General features: G+C 57.0%; 5 non-coding genes across 5 annotated transcripts; 3 read left to right on the top strand and 2 right to left on the bottom strand.

Moving 5' to 3' along the window:
* Window positions 1-2,562: 2,562 nt before the first annotated feature.
* Window positions 2,563-2,634, bottom strand: TRNAG-UCC (transfer RNA glycine (anticodon UCC)). The gene has a single exon. It is a non-coding gene; the product is annotated as a tRNA-Gly (tRNA).
* A 2,290-nt stretch (window positions 2,635-4,924) lies between these two features.
* TRNAM-CAU (transfer RNA methionine (anticodon CAU)) lies at window positions 4,925-4,996 on the top strand. Its single transcript has one exon. It is a non-coding gene; the product is annotated as a tRNA-Met (tRNA).
* Window positions 4,997-12,954: 7,958 nt separating this feature from the next.
* Window positions 12,955-13,037, top strand: TRNAL-AAG (transfer RNA leucine (anticodon AAG)). Its single transcript has one exon. It is a non-coding gene; the product is annotated as a tRNA-Leu (tRNA).
* Window positions 13,038-16,525: 3,488 nt separating this feature from the next.
* TRNAS-AGA (transfer RNA serine (anticodon AGA)) lies at window positions 16,526-16,607 on the top strand. The gene has a single exon. It is a non-coding gene; the product is annotated as a tRNA-Ser (tRNA).
* A 667-nt stretch (window positions 16,608-17,274) lies between these two features.
* On the bottom strand, window positions 17,275-17,346 carry TRNAC-GCA (transfer RNA cysteine (anticodon GCA)). Its single transcript has one exon. It is a non-coding gene; the product is annotated as a tRNA-Cys (tRNA).
* Window positions 17,347-20,027: the final 2,681 nt, after the last annotated feature.

Below are 20,027 nucleotides of genomic sequence, written 5' to 3'. Positions count from 1 at the left end.
TGCGCCTCCAGCGGATCGTCCCTAACCAAATAGCCAAGTGCATCCTCTGCCACCTTGAACGCAGCTTGAACTGTTTGTTTTGGCAATCTGGTACGACCAGCCTGTCCACCGGTGCTTGAAACCCACCGTAATGGGTCGTATTCCAAAAGTGGGTCAGCGTCCCTGTGCTGTGTTACTCGGAGGGCGTGGGAGCTTGTATGCGCGCAGTGTGTTGTTAAGAGGTGATTGCTGCGACTTCTGTTCAGCCCAATCTTTTTCTGCTGTGACAATCTGATCAGTTTCCATCCTTGCTGCTTCACCCAGAACTGCACCCGGACCTGGGGCAATAAGCAGTGGGCTAAGCAAATCTTTGCTGCCAGGCCCTCAAATCCAGCCTTAAGGTGAGATGTAACGCTTGTTGTGCATTTTAAGAAAACCAGCCGCAGGCCCCTCGGGGACATGCAGCTAGAACTGGATTTGGAGGGCACAGAGAAAGATGAGGAAAGAAAAGAAAGGCTGATCTGGTGGGGGTCTTGAAAGGGCTGGAGGCCTGAGCGCACTGAGTTCCCAGCTCCACCTCACAGAGCCAGGCCTCGCCATGCTGCCTCTGGCTCTGCTGCACTCTGAGCTCCTCGAGAAAGAGCTCGTGCTCGTCCGCTCTGCTGAGTCTCCTGCTGACGGCAGGACGGTTTGGGGGTTAGGAATTGCTGTAGGTAGGATGTGATTGCCACAAGGTAGAGCTGGAATGGGAAAAGGCAAACGCTTTGCATGCCGCTTGTCCTGGGGAAACGGGCAATTCTCTGTGCCTCACTCAACCCAGGAAACATGTGTCTTGGTCTCTGTGCTGCTTTTTTTCCTTTTTTCCTTCCTGCTCATTAAAGATGTTGTGCAGCATAGCTGGAGACTCGTGGTGGTGTTTCTTTCTCCGCCAGCCTCCGTTAGCCACCCGCTCTGCACAGGAAAGCATTCCCCCCTGTCCTGAGCTTACCTCTCTCTGCCAGAACCTGAGGAGGGAAAACCAAGGATGGAGAATCCACAACCTCTCTGGGCCACCTGTTCCAATGTTCAGCCAGCCTCACGCTAAAGAAGCATTTTCTCACGTTCAAGCTGAATTTCCCGTGTTCAGTTTGTGTGCGATGACTCTTGCCCTGTCAGTGGGCACCACCGAGAAGAGGGGCACCACTCCCTTGGTCTGTCTTCGTTCGACCCTCCCGTTGGATAGTTATACGCACTGGTAAGATGCCCCGTGAGCCTTCTCTTCTCCGGGCTCAACAGTCCCGACTCTCTCAGCCTCTCCTCATATGAGAGGTTCTCCAGGCCCCTAATCATCCTTGTGCCTCTTTGCTGGACTCGTGCCGGTAGGGCCCTCTCTTTCTTCCACTGCGGAGCCCAGAACTGGAGACCGCGCTCCAGATGTGGCCTCTGGAGCGCTGAGTAGAGGGGAAAGCACCACTTCCCTTGACCTGGTGGCAACACTCTTCCTCACGCAGCCCAGCCTACCGTGGGCCGCCTTTGCCACAAAGGCACGTTGCTGGCTTGTGGTCAGCTTGTAGGGTGCCAGGACCCCCAGGTCTTTTCTGCAAAGCTGCTTTCCAGCAGGTCGGCCCCCACCATGTACTGGCGCCTGGGGTTATTCCTCCCCGGGTGCCTGGGGTTATTCCTCGCCGGGTGCAGGGCGTTGCACTTTGCCTTGCTGAACTTCCTGCGGCTCCTGTCTGCCCATTTCTCCAGCCTGCCGAGCCGACATTCCGGGCCTTGTCTCTTTTTGCTAAGACAGGTGGTTACTTACAGGAGGCACTGGAGGCAAGAAGCACCGGGGCTGCTCAGGAGCAAACCAAGGCCTCGTACTTACAAGCATGCAGCCAAACACCAAGCCACATCCCGTGTCACTGTTCAGTCCCCCAGTTCATGCATTACTCTTCCCAAAGCTGTACCACCCACATCTCCCAGCAGGGACTGCTGCTCGAGTTACACCATCTTTGCAGTAGGTGGAGCTCTTCTGCGGACTCAGGGCTGTTGCCTCTGCCTTCCTTCTCGGGCCAGTCCCCACCTGGCAGCAAGTGAACAGGGCTCTTCAAAGTGTCCTTCCTCCCTCTGCAGGAGCCCCTGGGCATCTGCATGCCAGGTGCCCTTGCAGGGACTCCACTGGTGCCGTCATGTTTCTGGTTCCAGCAGTTAGGGGCTCTGTCAGCTCCCCAGGAGCTTGGTATCTCACGGGCACTTATTTCAGAGCAGAGCTGTTGTGTCCCGGAAGGCCTTCAGCACTTGAGGCAGCAACGAGCCCTTGCAGCAAAGGCGGCTGGCAGCATCCTGGGCTGCGTTAGGAAGAGCGTTGCCAGCAGGCTGAGGGAGGTGTGATCCTTCCCCTCTGCTCAGCACTGGTGAGAGCACATCTGGAGTGCTGTGTCCATTTCTGGGCTTCCCGGTACGAGAGAGACAAGGCCACACTGGAGTGAGCACAGCAAAAGGCCACAGAGAAGGTCAAGGTGCCTCACCCTGCCTGTGCATGCAGCCCTGCCTGGGCTCTTTTCTGGCAGGAGGTGGAAGGGCCTCTGCAGGCGCCTGGGAGAAGAAAAGCGTGCGTGCGTTGGCCGGGAATCGAACCCGGGTCAACTGCTTGGAAGGCAGCTATGCTCACCACTATACCACCAACGCATGCAGACCTATGCCCGCCTCCTGCTCGTCCCAGGCACTCTCTGACCCTCGCTGAGCTTTCAAGACTATCCCGGGAGTCTGAGAGGGGAGAAAGATGCAGCAGAAGGAAAAAGAATAGGAAGCAGCATTGCCCTGCCCCTGCCTCTTCTCCTGATGCTGCAAAAACTTGCAGAAGTTTCCACATAGGACGCCTCCCTTCCCATCACAGAAGCACGTGCATCTCAGCTCTGGCCCCGTGGGAAAAACATGCCCCTGAGAAGAAAATCCATCCGTCCCCAGAGGAGAGCATGTCTCTGTCAGGAAAGGTGTGAGCCTGTGTGGCTGGGAAAGGAGAGAGGGGGTTTGCACGCGCCCTGGCGACTCTGGGGGGAAGCTGAGGGTGACTAGAGGGATGGAGGGTTCACCGGGCACGCTGTTCAGCTGGAGGGACTGTGGCTGTGAGGCTTTGTCCAGGGCTGGAGCCTGGTCACTCCAGGCAGCCCAAAAGGGGACAGGTGCCCCATAGTTGGCAGGATTCGAACCTGCGCAGGGAAACCCCCATGCGTTTCACATCCATCGCCTTCCCCACTCGGCCACAGCTTCCTGCCCCAAACCTCTCAGCAGCAGTGATCACGTGCCCTGTGCAATGTCGTCCGGCCTGCTGCGAGTTCCAGGGCCAGGCTGCACTAGGGGGATGGGGGGGGGGAGTTCTCCTTTGCACTCTTTGGACACACCACAGCTGGGCACGCACAGACCCACAGACGAGCACATTCAGACATGGACAGCAATCAGGAACATGAGGGCTGCAATACACCCCAACAGAGGCACCACACCTGGGACTCCAGGGGAAGTGTCTCACTTACCTCCCAGTGCCTGCTGTGGAGTGAGGCGGACTGGACAGAAGGTACCACCAGATGCCCAGCCCTGGGGAGGAAGCAGAGCTGGGGAAATCCTGGACAAAGACATTCTGGGGTAATTATACTCCTTACAGTCGTATTTCCCTGCTGCTATGCAGGAACAGGCATCCACAGTGATATTTTTCCTTCCCCTTGCATCAGCCTGAGAGGAAGCAGTGCCCAGCTCTGCGCTCCTCTGGTTCCTGCACATGCAGGAGGCCTGGGTTTCCTTCCCACCCAGGAAGACTATGGGCTCCGTGGGGAGGGGGCGCACCTCTGGGCCCCAGGCCAGAGAGCCTGGACACCGTGTTGAACACAGCTGTGGGGACACCGCGTTGGACACAGCTGCCAGTCAGCTCACCAGCAAGGCCAAGGAGCCCTGACACGCCTGCACGGCAGGTGGGCCTGGAAGGCACATCTGAAGCAGAGCTTTGTCAAGGCAGAGAAGTCCAGGGCCCTGGGAAAGAGGGCACTGCCAGGAAAGCACCTGGGAATCATTGCTCTAGCCTGCACCAGTTCCTTCCTAACATCACTTAACTCCTGCCTTCCTCTGCCCTCCCTGCTCCTACTTCCTCCAGCACTGGTTTGCACTAAAGCACCGCAGCTGCTGTCTTTGGTGAGCACAGGGCAGTTTGCAAGAGACAGAGCCAGTCCCTGAGTCCTTCCAGGTGATGGGGCTTTCCCCCTTGGCAGGGTGCCCTGCCACAACACAGTCATGTGGGGCAGCAAGGGGCCAGCAGGGTTGACTTGGTTTGGGGCTTCCTCCTTCCCTTGCTGCGGACTGAAATGGAGGTGCCCAAAACGTCCTTGGGATGGCAGCAAGAGAGCATCCATTGGGCTCAGGGGTCACTCTAGCGCAGCTCTTCAGGCTTGGCCTGGGCAGCGGCTCTGAGGAAGTGTGTCAGCAGCAGGTCACCAGCAGAGGTGGAACCTGCCTCTCCAGGGCAGAAAGCCACCGGGGGCTCCCAGGGCTCACCAAGCCTGCACAAGGAAAGCACTGTGTGCAGGAGAGGCACGTGACTCCAGGTGGAGGGGAGCCTTTTCCTGGCTAGGAGAGCATCAGACACTCATCCACTCGTTGGGAAGCAAGCGCTCCCAGCACAAAGCAGGCAGGCAGGCTGCCCCCTGGCTCTGGGGTTTCTGTCCTCCCCTGCAGAGGCAGCTCAGTTGGGCAAACACAAACTCCCCGCTTTCCCCTGGGTCTGTGCCAGGCAGGAGATGGTGTCATAAGGGCAAACCAAGGCGGCTTCAGCCCGGGCCCACGGCCTTGGGGCTTCCCGGGGGAGACTTTTTTCCTCTGTGGGACCAGGCCCAGGCAGGAGGAATGGCAACCCCCCGAGCCCAAGAGCTGGCACGGTCAGTGCCTGGGAGTGGCAGGGAGGGCCCTGCCATCTCCCCACAAAGCTGCTGGGGGGAGCAGAGTGGCGCAGCGGAAGCGTGCTGGGCCCATAACCCAGAGGTCGATGGATCGAAACCATCCTCTGCTATGGCCCTTTTGCCCCACCCCGCTCCCTGAGAGGTGGGGCCTCTCACTTTGGGCACGTGCACCAGCACTCCCCGCAGTGCTGCGCTCCAGGTCTCTGGCCAGGGCTGGTTGGTGGCTGTGCCACTCCTCAGCCCCTTGTCTGTGCTCCTCCTGCGTTCTCCTTTGCTTTCTCAGCATCTTCTCCCACCTTCTCCTTTGCTTTCTTAGCATCCAGGCCTCCAAAAGTGCCCCCGAGGGGCAGAGACTGCTGTGGTTCACAGGCAGTGGACCACAGAGAGGTCCCCCCACAAGAGTGTGGGTGTCCTGGGCACAAAGCTGTTTCTCCCTTCCCTTCAGGGAGCTAAATCCACAGCTTCCTGATGGCAGGACCCTGCCCTTGCCTTTGTTGAACTTCAGGAGGTTCCTCTCCGCCCAGCTCTCCAGCCTGTCCTGGTCCCTCAGAACGGCAGCACTGCCTTCTGGTGTGTCAGCCACTCCCCCACAGTTTAGTATCCTCAGCAAACTTGCTGCGGGTGCACTCTGTGCCTTCGTCCAGGTCATCGATGAATACGTTGAACAGGACTGGACCCAGGACTGACCCCTGCGGGACAGCGTGAGCTACAGGCCTCTGTGCCACTGACCACAACCCTCTGAGCTCGGCCATCCAGCCGGTCCTCAGGCCACCTCACTGTCCACTCATCCAATCCACACTTGCTGAGTTTACCTATGAGAAAGTGATGGGAGACAGTGTCAGAAGCCTTGCTGAAGTGCAGGGAGACAGCGTCCACTGCTCTGCCCTCATCTACCCAGCCAGTCAGGCCATCAGAGAAGGTCAAGCATGATTTCCCTTTGGTGAACCCGTGCTGACTACTCCTGATCACCTCCTTGTCCTCCACATGCTCAGTGAGGACCTCCAGGATGTAGTTGAAGAAGCCCTTCTGGTTGTCCTTGGCATCCCTTGCCAGATTTCATTCCAACTGGGCCTTAGCCTTCCTCGTTGCATCCCTGCACACTCTGACAACGTCCCTGTATTCCTCCCAAGTGGCCTGTCCCCTTTTCCACATTCTGTAGACTTCCTTCTTCTGTTGGAGTTCTGCCAGGAGCTCCTTGCTCATCCATGCAGGTCTCCTGCCCACTTTGCTGGACTTCCTACTCAAGAGGGATGCACCCGTCTTGAGCCTGGAGGAAACGATGCTTGAATATTAACCGGCTCTCCTGGACCCCTCTTCCTGCTAGGGCCCTTCCCCATGAGATTCCCCTGAGGAGGTCCCTGAAGAGGCCAAAGTTAGCTCTCCTGAAGTCCAGGGTTGTGATCTGACTTATATTACTTATTGCCCTGCTTCCTCCTCGTAGGAGCCTGAACTCCACTACAGCCAAGGCTGCCCCCAGCCTTCACAGATCCAACCAGGCCTCCTTTGTTTGTTAGCACAAGGTCAAGCAGCACACCTCTCCTTGTTGGCGTCTCCACCACCTGTGTCAAGAAGTTATCATCAGTGCTCTGCAGGACCCTCCTCGACTGTTTGTGCCTAGCTGTGCTCTCTTCCCAGCAGATGTCAGGGTGGTTGAAGTCTCCCGGGAGAACCAGGGCCTCTGATCGTGAGGCTACTTCCAGCTGTCTGTAGAAGGCCCCATTGACTACTTCTTCCTGATCAGGTGGCCTGTAGTAAACCCCCACAACAGTGTCACCCATGTTAGCCTGCCCTTTAATCCTTACCCATAAGCTCTCAGCTTGCTCTTCATCCACCCCGAGGCAGAGCTCCAGACATTCTAGTTGCTCCCTCACATAAAGAGTAACTCCACAGCACCTCGCCTTCCTAGCCTGTCTTTCCTAAAAAGTGCATAGCCATCCATGACAGCATTCCAGTCACGTGAGCTATCGCACCACGTCTCTGTAACTGCAACGAGATCCTGGCCCTGCAACCGCACACAGATCTCTAATTCTTCCTGCTGATTCCCCATGCCGCGTGCATTGGTGTACAGGCATTTCAGAGAGCCAAATGGGGCATGCAGGCTTCTCAGGAGAGGCGCAAGAGGATGCTCCATAGCCATGTCCCGCGCTGTGCCCCTGGCTGCATGCACCCGCTGGAGGCATCCTGACGTGAGCAGTGTTTTACTGACTATCCTGTCTCTATAACACTCCCCTTCCCCCATCTTGCCTAGTTTAAAGCCCTCCTTGCCAGGCTGGTCAACCTGTTGGCAAAGACATGCATGCCCCACTTGGTGAGGTGGATCCCAGCTCTCTCCATCAGCTCTCTCCATCAGATCTTCAAACAGGGTCCCACGGTCATAGAAACCAAAACCCTGCTGCCAACACCAGCGGTGCAGCCAGTTAACTCAGTGAGCATTGAAGCCGTGTGGAGCAGGTGCCCAGAGAAGTTTGGACTCTCCTTCCGTGGAGAGCAAATTCAAAATGTGTCAGGGCCAGGCACTGAGCGACCGGCTCCAGCTTTGGCACTAGTCCTGCTTTGAGCGGGCAGTTGAATTAGAGGCCTCCGGAGATCCCTTCCAGTCTGTCTCGTTCCACGAATTCCCAGCTCCCAGAGAGCGCTGCACTCTCCTCCCTCCTCTGCACCACGGCAGCAAGTGAGCCTCTTCCCCACAGGAACTGGAGCTCAGTCGTTGCTCAGCGCTTGGCTCATGTCCTGTCCTTTCTCTTTGACTCCCCAGCCCCTTCCCCCCCCCCACACACTCCTTCAGACTGCCACAGCCTCCCTCCGGGGGTTACTGTGGTAGAGCCCTCCCTACGCAGCCCTCCAGTCCCCAACCAAGGCAGAAGGAAGCCCTCTTGCTTCCCCAGGAACTGGCCATGGGGCGGCATTGCGGGCAAAGTCTTTGGCTTCTCAGTTCATCAGCCTTCAAAGCGCGTGGGTGTGACGCGCCACTAGAGGGGTGTCTGGGATTCTTTCGGATTCCCGAGTTAGCTGCGCTGAACCGGGGAGATTGTCATTTGTCAAGGGTGAGAATTTATTAGAGATGGGAGGTTATAACAAAGCTAAAAGTGCAGTGTAGTATAGCGAGAAATATAACAGAACTGAAAGTACATATACTTATCAGAGCTGTACGGTTAAATCACGGGTGCACGGTGGTACGGTGACCGCTCTCGCCCCTCACGGGCCACCCCTCCGGTACAGTTTTCCCCGGATTCTCCTCACCACGCTGTTGACATTAGGGGCATCCCCACTGACGGGTGGGTCCTCGGGTCTGCAGGCCAGCGGACCATGGGTCCAAGTCCGCAACAAACCCATGGGGCTTCCTCTCTTTTACACCCAGTCGAAACAACGCCAGCCCACAGGTATACAAAAGCTGTATGGCTCTAGTCAATAGCAGAGTGCATACCAACAGGTAACCTCGTGCCCAGCCCAGCCCTCGTACCCAGCATGGGTAGCAATTGTTGGTAACGGTACGCCCAGTAACAGGTCGTTCTGTGGGGGATGGCTCCACAGCCCCTAGATGTTTGTGGTGTGGGTCTGCGGTGTCACTTCTCCTTCATGTGGTCTTGTCAATCATGGGGTGGTTAGAGGGTGTGCCCCCAGGGTGCAGCAACCCCACAGCCATGGTGCACCTGGGGTTCGCTAACTCCTGGGGAGCACCCCAGAGCAAACCCCTCTTCTATGGGCTACACCATCCGGAGTCCCACACTTGCCTGTGTGGCGCCTGCCGGTGGGAAAGACATGCGTACTCTTGCCATGACTCAGGAGCACCGTGACAGCATGTTGGCTTGTCCAGAGCAAGAATACAGAGCTCAGGTGTGCTGAAATCAAATCACAGCTCCAAGTCACACTTTTCTCTCCATTCCCAGGGAGAGAAAGACACCTATATTCTCCAAGGGCAGAGCTGGATTTTTCTGAGTCACTGCGCTGAGTTTCTGGGTTCTTGGAGAGCAGTGGGAGGGTGGCCTTGGGAGACTGTTCAATGAGACCACGGGGCTATGCTGGGCCCTCTTTCTGCCTGCTCCTGGCACTGCTGAGCAGAGAGAGGGACCCCCTCTGTCACAGCCCTGAGGGCACTGATAGGCTTCAGTGCCCTGACCAGCCTCAGCTCGGACCTCCCCCCCCCACCACCATGCACCCTCTTCCTGTGGGCCCAGGAGCCCCATTTAAGCTCAGCCCTAGGCCTTTCCTCTGGCTGCGCTATGTTGTGGGAGTACTAGTCTCTGGCTCTGTCACGGCCATGTCCCTGCCTAGCCATGGACCCCATTGATCTGGACACTGACCCGCGGTCTGACGTCCCAGCCTGACCTCAGACCTGCCTTTTCACCATGGACCTGCCTGGTGATCACTGGACTGCGTCTGACCCTCACCACCCTTGCCAGACCCGATTCTGACCCTGACCCTGAGCTGCAGATTTACTTCCCAGCTTGACCTCGGACCTGCCTCATCACCAGGTGAACTTCCCTGGTGATCTGTACTCTTTGCTGAGCCTCGCTAGCATCTCCAGGCCTGCCCTGTTTGCCTGGCTTGGTGGCGGTGGGAAGGGACCCTGGCAGGCAAGGTCCTTGCCCAGCCAGTCGTGTTATCGCACCCGGCTCCCCATCCCTTAGGGATCAGCCGGCGCTTGCTGCTCCCGGACACTCAGGCTCCTCCTCTAAGAGGCTGGAGCAGCACGGGGTCTGAATGGTGAAAAGCTTTTAAAGAAGCTCTGAAGGTGCCCCTCTCTTTCCACCTTGGTTTTGTCTGCAGTACAGGAAAACAGTGACAGATACCACACAAAAAGCCACTTCTTGGAAGCTGTTCCCCTCCATTTCTTGGTTCTGCAGAGTGGCCTGCAGTGCTCCAGCTGTTGTAAATTCAGCTGCAGAGAGCCTAACGGAGCTGGCCCCTGACCTGCCACCATGGTGCCTGTGTCAAGGGGTCCGGTGGCCTCCCACTTGCATAACCAGGGGGGCACCCAGACCCACATCCTGAGGCAGCAGGAGGTCAGTAAGCCCGCAGTTTCCTGTCGGCTTGCGGAGATGTTTGAGGCTAGCAGAGCATATTTTGTGCATGCGCAAGTCAGGGCTTGTCTGAAAGCGTGGCTCACTCGCTTGCTCACCCAGCGCACGGTGTTTGGCCCTGCAGAAAAGCCAGCTGGACAGGAAAGCGCCCTGCAGAGGCGAAAGCCGCTCTGTTTCTGGCCATGTCCTCTCTCTGCTTCCCTCGTGCTTTCTCCGGTGCTTATGTGGGCCCATGATGAGTGCAGCTTCACAGAGCTGCACCGGGAGAAAGTAACTCCCCACGTAAATCAATGGTTCCCAACCAGCATCACCCTCTACACCAGCTCCCTGTCAGGAGAGTGTCAGAGCCAGCGTGAGGGACAAGGTGGGATTGGGACAGAGGGGCATGTGGCCATCCCTTTCAGCAGCAGCTACTTGTGGGACTGGCACAGCCGTAGCATGGCCTTATCCCGTAATAGCAGGGCTCACCGTTTCAGGAGTCGCTAGTGATAATCGCTCTCGTTGAGCCAAGCTTGCCTGTACAGTCTCTGCAAGCGTGTGCGTGTGTGTGTGTGCGCGCGCATGGGTGGGCGGGGGCAGGAGGTGGGGAGGGGGCCTTGGCAGTGTTCCTTTACAGTGCAAGGAGGGAGATGTGCCCACAGGCTCCATTTGCACCCCAAGCTGTGTGGGGAGGGGATGGCCACACAGGAAAACCCAGAGCCAGGCGGGGGGTGGGGGCACATGAGAGATCCACCCCGTTCCCAGGGTTCCCCCATTCCCGTTCATTCCCCCAGGGAAAGAACGCTCGCTGTCCCTGTCTTCTGGTGGCCCTCAAGACCGTGGAAGCAGATTTGGCATGCATGGTATGGGCAAAACAGCAGGTTTAGCTTGTGGTCCACAGGTTTAGGCTGTGTTGATCAAGCACAGGGCTGCCTGGCAGGTCACCCCAGACAGCGCTGATCACATGCTCTGCAAACCTCATTATCCCTTTTATCATTTCCAGACCTTTCCTTCTGCTGGCCTTTGCCCTCCCTTTCCAACCCCAGGCTCCTCCCAGATAAAATACCTCTAATTGCTTTTCCCACAGTGGCCCCAGTTGTGCGGCATCTGTACCCAACACTGGTATTCCCGGCACCGTTACCTAGGAAATCTGGCCTTTACACGGGATGACTGGTATGGTTACTTTTGGAATTGAAGGAGAGCTGGTGTCTGCTCCACACTGAGCACAAGCATCCACTCTATCCCTCTTTCACAGCCCATTGGGTCGAGCTCCCCCACGGATGCCACTGATGCCACCAGTCCCGCTTTCATTTTTCTCCACCAAAGTGTCCCCATGCTTTTTAAAGTGATCTGCCAAAGCTTAGCCCCACCTCGACCCCCTGCAAATGCTTGCAGCCTAAGGGGAACGAACATTTTTCCTGGTACGGGGTTAAAACAAAACAAAACACTCATTTTCACAAACACAAAGGAGCCCCTGTGGGAGAAGCTAGTTTGCGCTAGCACTGCCAGCCTTGCATGACGTTGCTCCCCCAAAACATGCCCAACATTAACCCTCCCCACGCAAGTGGGGGACCAGGGAGGCCACCGGACCCCTTGACACAGGCACCATGGTGGCAGGTCAGGGGCCAGCTCCCTTAGGCTCTCCGCCTGATGCTCTCTTGCCTGCGCATGCAGGGAGGCTGCAACAAGGGGAGTGGCTCCCCTCAGGGGATGAGAGCTTGCTGGAGAAAGCTGAGCTGTGTTCCAGCAGGAACTTCCCTGAAGGAGGTGGAAGGGCCTCTGCAGGCACCTGGAAGAAGAACGTTTTGTCCGTGTTGTCTGGGAACAAAACCTGTCCTGCACTGCTTGGAAGGCAGCTACGCTCACCATTGCACCACCAGCACATGCGGACCCAGGCGTGCCTCCTGCTCCCCACAGCTCATGAACTGGCTCTGCCTCCTCCTTCCAGCCCCCCTGCACACACATTTCCTCCTCTCACAGTCTCTCCAGGCTCTTCCTCATCACCTCAAAACCCTCACACCTGGGGTGGGGGTGGGGGGGGGGCCGTGCTTTCTCTCTGCTTTCTCTTCCTTCTTATACACCTGACACATTTCCTCTCCACCATCACTGGATGCCTCACACTGCTCCCTTCCTTTTCTCCCCTCCCGCCATGGGGATGCCGGAGGTGCGAGTGAAACCACCCTCCAACAGCAGCTAACTGTAACAGAAGAGCTTGGAGGTGGCACCCACCTGCCATCAGCAATGATGCCACCATCATGTCCTTGTCTTTATCTTGAAGTGAACCAACATGTTTTTCCTTCTACAGCACAGTATTTCTAATAAAATAAAATGAAGTAAATCTATGATAAATCTAAAGACCATAATACCTGCGAGTGTCACCACAGACAGGATCTTTGCATTGAGCCGTGTCCTGACTGGAGGTGCATCCAATTCTGTATCAGCTTGAGGCTGTCAGCATCAGAAGGGGCATTAGATTTTATTACCTGCTATTACCTTCCACTGGGAGAAGGCACCTGCACCTCCTGGTGCAGAAAGCATGGCCAACCCTTTCAGCAGCAGCTACCTGTGGGACTGGCTCAGCTATAACGTGGTGCCACGGGCTTGTCCTGGGTTTGCACTGCAATAGCAGGACTCACCATTTCAGGAATTGCAGCAAAGTGCCTTGTTCATGGCCCTTCCAGTGGCATGTGGCACATGGCCAGCTCAGGTGGCTGCAGCACTGGAGCCCAGCCCTGTTGCAAGCATAAGGCAAATGCCGAGCACTGCTGGGCCATGGCGGGGCCATGGCTGGGTCGGCAGTCTTGCTTCTCACTGCCCCCTCGCACTCGCTGACAGCAGGTCTCACCTCTCAGAGATGGGAACAAGCCAGAGACAGGCTCCTGAGGGGACAGCCTTCAGGGTAGGAGCTGCCTTCCAGATGGTAAAGCCACGGGAGGAGTGGAGCGGTGCCCCAGTCTTCTGGGGTCTGCACCTGCCTGAGGAAGGACAGGCAGCCTCCGTGCCCAAAGAGAGGCCATCTCCTGTGCACAGAGACTGGCCTACCAAATGACAAAAGAGCTAACAGATGGGTCAGGATGGCCGAGCGGTCTAAGGCGCTGCATTAAGGTTGCAGTCTCCCTGGGAGACGTGGGTTCGAATCCCACTCCTGACAGGCTTCTCTGGGGGTCCCTTTTCCTTCCCCTCATTGGAGGCAGACACTCTACAGCCGGAACTTTCCTCCTGGAAATCCTTCTCTGCATGCTGTGCTCTCCAGTCTGTGTCCCACAGACAGACCCACAGCTCCCCACATGCCACAGCTTGCGGTGAAAGAGCAAGGGGAGTTCAGCTCCTCGGGCCAGATCTACTGGCTGAACCCTCGGGAAGACAGAGGCCGCCTCCTTCTTACAGGTGCACAAGGAAAGGACAAGAGACAATGGGAACAAGCTGCAACAAGGGAAATTCTGATTTGATATCAGAAGAGGGAAAAAAAGCATGGTGGGTGTGGCTTCCTCCTGGAACAGGCGGATTCTCCCTCACTGGGGTTTTCAGACCTCAACTGGACAAGGCCACAGGCAGCCTCAAGTAACTCTGCAGTCAGCCCTGCCCGGAACTGGAGGTTGGACTACAGACCTGTAAGCTGCCTTCCAAGCTAGATTTAACTATGACTACCTCATTCTTTGTGCTGTTGCTCTCTTAAGTGGACACCCTGTATTTCATGTATTTACTGTACAAGTCATAGTCAGGGTTTGAGATATAATGCTGTCCTCGCGGGGGATGGTGGGAGGGATGGCAGCGGGGTGGGTGCGTGTATGTGTGTGTGTGTGTGTGTGTGTGTGGTTATTCACAGGAGACGGAGCTGCTGTGCGAAAGTTTCCTGTTCGCGCAACAATGCCACCTCACTGCCTGCCCTGGGGAAAGGACTGAGTGCAGGAAAGGGCCTTTGGAGAAATGCCTTTGCTCCTGGCTTTCTCTTTGAACAGGTGCAGAGTCAAACGGAAGTGAGCAGATGGTCACTAGAGTGAGAGCCCAAGAACACCGACTTCTCTTTCTCATTCTGAGCTCAGCTGTTTCATATGTGTGGTAACACCCAGCTAGTTCCAGTTTGCTCTGCACAAGCCAAGTGATCAGAATGTGCTTGACTGCCCCAGTCAGAGCACAGGGCCTGGCTGTGTGCAGGGGACACCGCCTGCTCTGAGTTTTACTTCACCCCCAGGGACTAGAAACCCCTTCTGGGCAGAAACAGTGGAAGGAGGAAAGGAAGTCTCTCTCCAGGCTCCGTGCGCTGTAAATCCTGGACGGAGAATTAACTGTTGATGCTGGTATTTACCTCTCCTCCCTCCGTAGACGTTATCCCATAAGCCTGGGATCTGCTCATCAGTGCTGGGATCCTCACTGCCCTGTTCTGAGCATCACCTCCTAGCCCACCTGTGTGGCTCGGAAGCTCAGCTGGCAGAGCCCCTGGCTGGTTCTCTGGGGGTGCAGGGCTCAAGTGCCTGCTCAGGTGAAAGTGTTCCTCTTTGCTGGTTACATGTCTCCTCTCTGACTAAAAGCAGGTAACATAAAAGATTGACTGCTGGGGTGTGGGTGTGAGGGGATGAGCAGCAACAAGTAAAATGCAGGCAGGGCCAGGACTTGCCAGAGAAGTCCTTCAGCTGGGAAAGATCTGGGAAAGGGTGCAGAGGTGAGGTGAGAGGACCCAGGTCCCTTATCCTCTGGGAAAGCAGCTCTCACCATCCCCACCTACTGGCTCGTGCTCCTGGGGAGGCTGCAAGGAGACCTGCTTTCTGTGCACTCTGTTCAGCCTCTCAGTGTCTTTTGGGGTATTCATTTTGTGGGTGCAGGATTCCAACTGCTGTCCTCGTGATTGTTAGGAAGTGATGGTGAAACGTCCGTGCTGTCAGGCCTGCAAAACGCATGGACACAGTGATACGAGCATGACTGATCCACCCCGTTCCCGGGGTTCCCCCATTCCCGTTCATTCCCCCAGGGAAAGAACGCTCGCTGTCCCTGTCTTCTGGTGGCCCTCAAGACCGTGGAAGCAGATTTGGCATGCATGGTATGGGCAAAACAGCAGGTTTAGCTTGTGGTCCACAGGTTTAGGCTGTGTTGATCAAGCACAGGGCTGCCTGGCAGGTCACCCCAGACAGCGCTGATCACATGCTCTGCAAACCTCATTATCCCTTTTATCATTTCCAGACCTTTCCTTCTGCTGGCCTTTGCCCTCCCTTTCCAACCCCAGGCTCCTCCCAGATAAAATACCTCTAATTGCTTTTCCCACAGTGGCCCCAGTTGTGCGGCATCTGTACCCAACACTGGTATTCCCGGCACCGTTACCTAGGAAATCTGGCCTTTACACGGGATGACTGGTATGGTTACTTTTGGAATTGAAGGAGAGCTGGTGTCTGCTCCACACTGAGCACAAGCATCCACTCTATCCCTCTTTCACAGCCCATTGGGTCGAGCTCCCCCACGGATGCCACTGATGCCACCAGTCCCGCTTTCATTTTTCTCCACCAAAGTGTCCCCATGCTTTTTAAAGTGATCTGCCAAAGCTTAGCCCCACCTCGACCCCCTGCAAATGCTTGCAGCCTAAGGGGAACGAACATTTTTCCTGGTACGGGGTTAAAACAAAACAAAACACTCATTTTCACAAACACAAAGGAGCCCCTGTGGGAGAAGCTAGTTTGCGCTAGCACTGCCAGCCTTGCATGACGTTGCTCCCCCAAAACATGCCCAACATTAACCCTCCCCACGCAAGTGGGGGACCAGGGAGGCCACCGGACCCCTTGACACAGGCACCATGGTGGCAGGTCAGGGGCCAGCTCCCTTAGGCTCTCCGCCTGATGCTCTCTTGCCTGCGCATGCAGGGAGGCTGCAACAAGGGGAGTGGCTCCCCTCAGGGGATGAGAGCTTGCTGGAGAAAGCTGAGCTGTGTTCCAGCAGGAACTTCCCTGAAGGAGGTGGAAGGGCCTCTGCAGGCACCTGGAAGAAGAACGTTTTGTCCGTGTTGTCTGGGAACAAAACCTGTCCTGCACTGCTTGGAAGGCAGCTACGCTCACCATTGCACCACCAGCACATGCGGACCCAGGCGTGCCTCCTGCTCCCCACAGCTCATGAACTGGCTCTGCCTCCTCCTTCCAGCCCCCCTGCACACACATTTCCTCCTCTCACAGTCTCTCCAGGCTCTTCCTCATCACCTCAAAACCCTCACACCTGGGGTGGGGGGGGAGGCCGGAGCTGGGCCATGGCTTCCTTGCAGTCTTTCCCCTTCCACTCCTACTCCTGGGCTCTCTGCTTTCTCTTCCTTCTTATACACCTGACACATTTCCTCTCCACCATCACTGGATGCCTCACACTGCTCCCTTCCTTTTCTCCCCTCCCGCCATGGGGATGCCGGAGGGAGAGTGAAACCATCCTCCAGCATCAGCATATCCCAGAGGCCAGCCTGACAACCAGGCACTGGGAGCTGCAGCCATCGCCCTGGCACCATGTCTCTCAAGGCCTCTCCAGCACTGGCTGCAGGGGCCTCTGGTGCCTGACTGCGTGGTGTCCACAGAGTGGAAAGGACATGCCCCAGCACAGCCTGGCCCTCAAACTCCCCGGGAGCCAGGTGCCACAGCACAGGGCACCCGCTCACTGCTGCAGAGCAGTTTGGGGCAGGTAGTTGTGGCCGAGTGGTGAAGGCGATGGACTAGAAATCCATTGGGGTTTCCCCGCGCAGGTTCGAATCCTGCCAACTACGGGGCGCCATCTCCTTTTGGGCTGCCTGGAAAGGCCACGCTCCAGACCAGCCCTGCGGGTACGGAGGGTCCCTCCAGCTGCGCAGCTGCACAGCAGCACAGCAGCATGTCAAGCCCGGTCACACAGCAAAACACCCACCCTCCCTCTACGGCTCTGCTCGCTCCTCCCCCCCCCCCCAACTTCCTGCAGTCCTGGCAGGCACAACACACCTTTCCCAGGTGTGAAAGGATGAGATGACAAAGGGTGCGTTTAGCCTGTTTAGCCTTTAAGCTCCACTTTATGGGAAAAAAGCCGGTGGAAGCCAGACTCAGCGTTAACTGGTGACGTTGGGAGACCTTCCCTCTTGTGTCACAGACCCTGACCTGTGTGCTAGACAAGGGCAGGAGGTTTCCCGGTGGGTTTCTCTCAGCTCATGCCCTCCAGCTCCCGACAGAGCAGTGGCAGCACAGCCCCTGGGAAGGAAGAGGGGCTGCTCTTGCCCTCCCTGGGAGGTGCAGCACCTTAAGGAAAGGGGAAACCCCAAGGGTGTCATGAGGCGAGAGCCCAGAGAACGAGAAGCCGAGACAGGTCCATGCTGGGCTGTCTGTCCCCCACAGCCTTCCCACTGAGGGATGGGGAAGCAGGCCGCCAAGGCACAGGAGAAGCTCCAGGAAGAAAAGCAGCAGTGGAGGGGGCACCTGGAGTTGAACCAGGGACCTCTTGATCTGCAGTCAAATGCTCTCCCACTGAGCTACACCCCCTGCATCATGCACACCACTGCTGGACTCCCCATGCTCACGTCTGCACGCCCAGCCTTGTCCCTCTTGCTTTTGCTTTTTGCCTCCTCTTCCTGGCTGCTCCCCGCTCTGGCGTGTGCATGGGACAGGCAGCCAGCAGCCACAGCCACAAACAGCTGGCCCACACACCAGCTACCTCTTCCTTCGCCCTCACCAACAGGCTCTACCACCTCAGCCTGCACGCAAGCCACGGCTTCCCTGCTGGGAGCTGCGAGCAAGCACAGCCCAGGCAAGGGCAGGGCCCTTGGCAACCAGGCCCCGTCCCACAGTCTCCAAACAGGCTCCACAGTTCCTGGCTTTGCTGTAGCTTTGCCATATTCCTGGCCGGCCCTGCGAGCCCCTGTAGCAAATGCAGGCTGGGCCCTGTTCTCCCAGCCATCGCTGGCTCAAGGCCTCTGACCCTCCTGCATGTCTGCCCTGTGAGCCCTTGTCCCCCTCCTCCTCAGTGCAGCGGGAAGTGACGCTGTGGTAGAGACAACCCGCTCATGATGAGAAGTGGACAAAATCTTCTGTAGCAGCCCAAGGAGGTTTCCAGGTCACAGACTCCCTTTCCTCATGGGGAAGTCCAGCTCCCCAGCCTCTGCCACGAGGGCAACATGCTGGGACTCAGGTAACCCCTGGGGGCTTGTGGAGGGAGTCAGGGATGACTGCTTAGCACAGGAGGTGAAAACAGGGACAGGTGAGAAAGCACAAATAGAGCCTCACTGTCCAGGCATACCGCAATGGTGGTAGGAAAGGCAAAGCTTGGCCGGCGTTGGAACTGGCAGGGCACATCAAGGACATAAAGAAGAGCTTTTACCGCTGCAAATGCTGTTGCTACCGCTGTTCACCTTGAGCCTAGCAAGGCCTTTGTCAAGGCCTTGTCTCTCACAGCATCCTTCGAGCCAGACCGGTGAGTTACAGCCTGGAGCCTGACGACGCTAATGTGAGGGGAAAATGGGGTGGACCGTTGGGCTCAAAGGCCTTTACTCAGTGGGAAAAAGGGCCATCTGGCGACTGCTTCCTAGTGGCCTCCCTCAGGGATCAGTCCAGATGCCAAAAAGCTTTAGGCTTTTTATGGGCGACCTGGACAGTGGGACAGAGGGGCCTTTCAGCAGGTTTGTACAGCAGGCCAGACTGGGTTCTGTTCCCTCAGGACAAGTGCAATGGCAACAACCTGGAGAGAGCTAGTGGCAGAGGAAGAGGCTGAGGGTCAGGCCTGCAGCACAGGCCATATGAGGAAGGTTGAAGGCATTGTTTTTGTGGCGCCTGGAGGGGAGAAGGCAAGGAGGGGAGGAGGGGATCACACTGCCGTCTCCCACCAGCTACAGCGGGTTATGGAAAAGGCAGAGCCAAGCTCTCCTCAGAGGTGCACAGCAAAACAGCAAGGGGCACAGTTCCAGGTGCAACCAGGGAGATGTCAACTGTCTCTTTGGAAGAACAAGTCACAGGGAGCACGGCACAGCCCTGGAAGAGGCTGCCCATGGGAGAGTGGCGTCTCCCTTCATTGCAGCGTTCAGAAGCTGGCCGGGCAAGGCCCTGAGCCTCCTGATGTCGCTGGGAAGTTTGGCCTGATTGGAACGGGGCGTTGGCCCAGAGGGCCGCCAGAGATCCCTTGCAACCTGAAACAGTTTGGGCTGCACTGAGTCATGCAGGCCCTGGACCAGCAGCAGAAAGGCAACAGCTTTAAAGGCAGGAGCAGGAGATTGCATAGTGGCACCAGTTGTTTCAGGAAACGTCCCTCAGGAAGGAGGCAGTTGTGGAGGAGCGAGGCCAAAAACCCTGGTATCGCTGGCACGCCTGAAGCCAGGACACCGTCTCCACCCAAGTCAGCAGCACACCGACGCACGTTTCCCTGGAGTTTGGGGGTTTTCCCCGCTCTTCCACGTTACGAGGGCTCCCATGTGTTCCAGGAGGCTGAGTCAAAGCCTATTTGGAATTAAAATGCCTTGAGTGGGCCACTCCATCCACGGCCCAGGAAAAACATCTGTGAGCTTTTGCCTCACTGCTCTGACCCACTCCTAAAAAAGCAGGCCATCCAGGCTTTTGGCCCTGGGATGAACTTGCTAAGGAAAACGGGTCAATTTGGGTGTGGAGTCCCTTTCAGGGAAGGGCACAGGAACCTCTTTGGTCACTGTCCCACGCCTCGGTTCTGCACTCCCCAGTCAGAGCCCCGGGCTGGCAAAGCATGAAGCCCCCGTCAAGTTCTCTAAGGACATACCCATGGAGATCCCCAGGAGTGACTGTCTGCCCTTCCTCCCTTGCAGGGACCTGCCTTGCTCTCTGCCCTCCTCTTCCTCGTCCAGAACCTGCTATCGTTCCCTGGGCCCTAGGCAGTGGAATCTGGCTCTGGTGTGGCCTGACTAGCGCCAGCAATGTCCTCAACTCTGAATACTGGGAATGTTCCCCAAGTTTCCCTGGGGAACGAGGTCAGCCACGCCCCACTTCTCCTCTTCCTGTGGGCTGGATTGCTGTCATGGTGGTGACACAACTTTGATACGCGGGCTGCCTCAGCTTGGCAGGTGAATGGAAATGTTTAGGGACTTTACCTCTTTCCCGTTTCAAGGGGGTAGTTGTGCGCAGTTGGGAAGGCGAGGGTTCTTTCAGGCAGAAGGGGGAGATCTGTGTTCAGCTGCAGGGATGCCTGCACACAAGAATCTGCGCCT

The sequence above is a fragment of the Struthio camelus genome, chromosome 12 (assembly GCF_040807025.1).
Source record: "Struthio camelus isolate bStrCam1 chromosome 12, bStrCam1.hap1, whole genome shotgun sequence".
Lineage (NCBI taxonomy): Eukaryota > Metazoa > Chordata > Aves > Struthioniformes > Struthionidae > Struthio > Struthio camelus.
The sequence above is the reverse complement of the archived record's forward strand: the minus strand, read 5'-3'. Positions and strand labels throughout refer to the sequence as shown.